Source organism: Chrysochloris asiatica, unplaced genomic scaffold, assembly GCF_000296735.1.
Source record: "Chrysochloris asiatica unplaced genomic scaffold, ChrAsi1.0 scaffold00197, whole genome shotgun sequence".
Lineage (NCBI taxonomy): Eukaryota > Metazoa > Chordata > Mammalia > Afrosoricida > Chrysochloridae > Chrysochloris > Chrysochloris asiatica.
In genome coordinates, this window is record NW_006408715.1 from 1,361,400 (window position 1) to 1,367,092 (window position 5,693).

The following is a 5,693-nucleotide window of genomic DNA, read 5'->3' on the forward strand; positions in this document are numbered from 1 at the left end:
TTTGGACCTCTTTCTGTAGGTTTTGAATTGTTTCCAATGCTGTATCTTCTTATTTGACTGTTCCTGTAGAGGTTTCCTGACTTCTTCCTTATTTTTCTCAACTCCATTGTATAGTGGTTTTTTTTTTTTTGGTTAACAATTTTATTATAGTATTTCCTTTTAAAATTCATTCAAGACAAAAAAAGAAAACAAAGACAATGGTCACAAGAAGAATGCACAATTTGTTTTAGTTTACAGCCAGAGTCTTCTCTTAATGGGAGTTATGCTCTTTGTTTCAGCAATAAGTGAAGGAAAAGAAGATCTTGCCCTTTTGAAGTTCTGGCGGGGGTGTTGGGGTCCAGGTTAGTATGGTTGGGAGGATATGCTATCACTATAACTCATAAGGGTTTGGAATGGTCTTCCAGTCACCACGAGTCCACCTGTCAGCATTAGTTCCAAATCTTGAGGAAGCTGTCCCAGGAACTTGTTGCCACGGCCATGCCAACATCAGTCACCCCCAGGCAGCTGACATGGTTGTCATGCCCAGCCAGGACACCAGCCCTGTCGGCCTTGAGTGAGTCCCAGACGTTGCAGTTGAAATTATTGTAGCCAGCGAGGAGGAGGCGCCTGCTCTTGGAGAAAGTGACAGAGGTGATCCCACAGATGATGTTGTCATGGGAGTATGTCATGAGTTCCTGCTCAGCACGGAGGTCAAACAGCCTGCAGGTAGCATCATCTGAGCCAGTGGCAAATGCATTGCCATTTGGAAAGAAGCAGATAGAGTTGATGTCAGACTCCTGGCCAGTGAAAGTTTGTCAACACATCCCTTCTCGCACATCCCAGAGCTTGGCCGAAGCATCACAAGCACCAGAAACAAACAATCTGGTGTCTGGAGCAACAGACAGGCTCATGATGTCTCCATTGTGTCCTGTGAATGTGATTGTCTGTTAGCCAGTCTCTATGTCTCACAGTGCACAGGTGGTGTCGCCAGAGCTGGTGACGATCTGATTGTCATCCAGGAAGCGGCAGCAGGACAGGTAATCTGTGTGTCCGGCCAGCTCACGGCTAACGCATACATTTCCTTCACGAGATTTAAGACTGTAAATGGAGCAGATGTTATCAAGGCCACCACAAGCCACATAGTTCCCAGAAGGGGCATATGCACAGGTCATGACCCAAGAGGAGTGCAGAGGAATGGCATGGACCTTGTTGGTGGTGTAACTATCCCAGATGATAACTTTGCCATCTTGCGAGGCACTAACTAGCAGCCTGGAATCTGTGCCCCAGTGCATGGCATAAATCTTGGCCAGGTGCCCCCTCAGCGTTCTCCTGGTTTGCATCTGGATTCGTCCCACAGGGTGGATGTTGTTTGTGATCTGAGAAAGAGTCACATCTGCACATACTTTTCTTGCATCTCTAATTTGGTTTTTAAGTTGTTCGGCCTCCTGCCGTAGCTGGTCAAGTTCACTCATCTTCTGATCTTAGTGCTCTTCAATGTCAATGCAAAGAATCTGGGATCTTAATTCAGAAGTGCTTCTGGTCTGGTCTCCAACACATGTAAAACTGTTTGCTCCATGGGCTGGGAAGTCCACTGCTCTGTCTCGTGCTCTGGTTCTTGGTTCTGTTGCTGCTGCTTCTTTGCCACTCCTCCGGTGTCACAGCTTTCTGTCCCTGGGTTAAGGAGGTTCAATGCACAGGGATATCAGGGTCCAAGGGACAGGTTTCACTCCTGCTCTTCTCTGATGGCAGTGATTCCCGCTCCCCTCCTGCTTCTGAGATGGCTCATTTTAAACCCATGCTAATTTCAAGTTTTTACATTACAACGAACTCGGCTAACATCTACAGCTGAATCCCATTGTATAGTGTTTTGATACATTTTATAATCATTTTTCTGAATTCCTTCTCCAGCGTTTCCAAAGCCTGCCCATCTTCCAGTATGGAGTGTAGGTCTACTTCCAAGTCATTTGCCTCAGTCACTTTATCTCGTTTCTGGACATGTGCAGATATGGTCATCTGCTTCTGTTTTTTTGGGCATATTCAGGGGTTATCTGTGGCCTTAATACTTAGATAGGTATGTATTGTGGTATTTTTTATGCTTTCTGAATGCCTCCAGGTAGATGTGATCAGGAAATGGGCTTCCCTTTTCACTTTTTTTCTTGAGAAATTTCAAGATGCCACTGTTGGTCGTTTTGACATAACTTAGGATTTAATTTTCAGTCTATTTCTTTTTTGTCTGCTTGTCCCACTCCACAATCCCCATTCAGGCCTTTTTTCTAGTTATAAACAGTTCTGGGCCAGCTGTGGCAATTTGGTTTTTAATTTGAAACTGTCTCTTTAAATATCGAGGAGATCTGTGCACATGTGTAGTAGAACCCTCCGAAGGTGGGGGGCTGGGGTGCTCACTAGCTCAGGCACCCCTGTAGTCACCAGAATGGAGGTGCGCAGACAGCAAGGGACCAATGAGCAGATAACAAAAGAAAAGAATGTGCTCACCTTTCTCTCCATGGTTCTGTCAGGCATCCATGGCTGCTCTGATCCTTCCCCCGCTTGGTCTCACTCAAGATGGTGGCTCTTGGAGCAGCTGAGCGTCTTGAATTAGAAAGCAATGGATTTCTTGCTTCTGCTACAAATTTCCCCAGGTGTACGCCTTTCAGCCTTCTAAATATTCCTTTATATATGGTTCAGAGTTCTGGGACCATCCCCTGAGCCTTCTTGGTCCTGTATTCTGTGTTGTTGCTGGCAGAGCTCCTTACTGCACTTCTACCCACACCACCATCTTGTTTGTAGAGTTGGTATTTACATTCAGGTAGGATATGTTCAGGTCATATTTAGGCTCTTGTGTACTTGTGCTGATTTTCTTCAGCTTCAGCCTGACCTTGCATATGAGCAATTGATGTTGTGTTCCATAGTCTGCCCATGGCATTGCTTTGGCTGATGATATTGAGCTTCTCCATCAGCCCTTCCTACATACGTAGTCAATTTATTCCTGGCTATTCAGTCTGGTGAGGTCTACCTGTGTAGACACCTTTTATGTTGTTTTAAAAAAAGATATTTGCAATGAAGTCATTGGACTTACAAAATTCTATTGTGTGATCTCCAGCATCCTTTCCATCATCAAGGCTGTATTTTCCAACTAATGACGCTTCCCCTTTGTTTCCAACCTTTGCATTCCTATCACCAGTGATTATCAATGCATTTTGATTAGATGTTTGATCAATTTCAGACAAAAGAAATTGGTAGAATTCTTCAATTTCATCATCACTGGCTTTAGTGGTTGATTCATTTTCTTTTGATGTTTTCTGCATCATTAATAAATTTGAATCATAGTGGTTTTCCTTGTAGGTGTATGGATATTATCCTATCTTAGACAGCATTCTACTTCAAGATATATCTTGAAATGTTCTTTTTGACTATGAATGTGATGTCATTCCTCTTTTAATTTGTCACTCATAGTATAGTAAACCATAAGGTGGTCCAATTCAAAATGGTCAATATCAGTTCATTTCAGTTCACTAATGCCTAAGATGTGGATGTTTGTGCATTCCATTTCATTTTGGACAACTTACAATTTTCCTAGATTCATACTTAATACATTCCATGTTCTGATTATTAATGAATGTTTGTAGCTGTTCTCAATTTGAATTGTGCCCCATCAGCAAATGAAGGTCCCAAAAGCTTTGTTCCATTCAGATTATTATGGTCAACTGTGCTTTGAGGAGATACCTCTTCCCCAGTCATATTTTGATGACTTCTAACCTGAGGATCTCTTCCATCACTTATTTGACAATGTTATGGGCTGTTCATAAGACTTAGTGGCTTACCACTCAAATGGTCCACCTCTCTCTCATCCTAGTCTGGCTTAGTTTGGAAGTTCAGCTGAAACTTTTCCACCATAACTGTCCTTACTGGTATTTAAAATAACTGTGGCATAGCTTCCAGTATCACAGCAACACACAAGCCACCACACCGCAACAAACTGCCAGATGAGTGGTGGATAATGACTCTTTTGTTTTTGTTACGTGCCATTGAGTTGGTTCTGACTCATAGCAACCCGGTATAGGGTTTTCAAGGAGCAGCTGGTTGGTTTGAACTGCCAATCTTGTGGGTCACAGTCCAGTGCTGTTCCTGTAGGCATTGCCAAATATACTGAGTAGTGGTGGATGGGGGGGGGGGGGAATCAAGGATAAATTCACCCCTAGTTGAATACCATTGCCCAATATCACCACTCTAACTGATTTTAAAGTTGAATTACTTCTAAAAAACCAGAATATCAAAAGATATGTAAGATGTCTTTATATGAAAATGATTGGCACGTTCAATAGAAGAAAACTGCACACTTTCAAGAAGCACCTTCCTTGAACACATTTTCCAGGGTAAAATGGAGAAGGTTTGCCAAATAAACTCCTGTTTCACTACTTAAGGTTTTAGGGATTAAGAATGGTTTTGTTCCACCCTCTGATTATAGGTGTCATTATGGATTAACTGAAATGTTACACTAGCAATCAATTTTCAGATGAATTGTTTTGGCCTTAAAATTGACTAGGATTATGAAATAACAGTTAACCAACCAAATTGATTTACATTATAATCATGCTACCTCTACTATCAATTACCTGTTGATGACTAAATTATAGATTTCTAGTAAGAGTAAGCTTAAATTTCCATACATTTTAATGTTGATTGTTGGAAGTTATAAAAGTTATCATTAAGAGCTCTTTTTAAATGACTTGATTTATTTAATTTGTAAAGAGTTACATTCACCTGGCTGCTGTAAGTATTCGTTAATTTGTTTGTCTTTGAAATGTTCCACTATGGAGCAAAATACAGCCTCATACAGACCTGTCATCTAAAACAATTAGGTAGCTGCAGACAGACCTATCATCTACAGCAAAAACAATAAAAAATGGAATTTTATAAAAGATGCTACTTGGCAGGACCCATATTGTTACAAATATTTTGATACTGCATGAGTAAGAATATGCAACGATGCATAATGGGTCAAAAATAACTCTGCAAGATGCGCCCTGCGCCCCCTCCCGAAACTCAGGCAGGGCCGGACAGCAGTGGCTTGCGGCGGATTCCTGGCTGTATTGAGGGTTCCAAAGCAGGCACCACGGAGTCCATCCAAGACCCCGCATGAGGCTGAGATGCAGCACGCAAGGCCAGAGGAAGCACATCAGCACCGCCTCCATGACCAGTTATGATGTGGCTCCCCCTGGCGGCCCCCAGCCGAAATGCCTGCTGCTCGGTTTAGTGCTGGTGCTGGTGCCACAGCTGCACTTTGGAATGGAGAGAGGCAGCCTTCTTGACGCGCCTCTCCAGAGACCAAGCTGCAGCCCCTGCCCAGCTGCGAAGCATGCATACCACTGAATACTGAGGAAGCTGATGCACAGCCCAGCAGGACGAAATGCCTTCTGAGAATTCCTGCTTTTCTGGCTGGTCTGCGAGGAGCTCAACACTGAGGCCAACCAGCACGTGGTGGATGAGAAGGCTTCCGGGAGGACATCAACAAGAAGATGCAGGAGCCATCCGCACACACGTTTGATGATGCACAGCTGCAGAGCTACACACTCATGTATCGGTACTCTTTTTTTTTTTTTTCATTTAAGGTTTTTATTGTGGCTTGAGTGAAAGTTTACAGGGCATATCATCAGTTTTACATTCAACAAAAAATATACCTTGTTTCATTACAATGATTACAATCCCCTCCATGT

At 42.9% G+C, this 5,693-nt stretch overlaps 1 pseudogene; it reads right to left on the minus strand.

Annotated features, from left to right (window-relative positions):
• Positions 1–428: 428 nt before the first annotated feature.
• On the minus strand, positions 429–1,451 carry LOC102826686 (annotated as a pseudogene).
• Between the last annotated feature and the right edge of the window lie 4,242 nt (positions 1,452–5,693).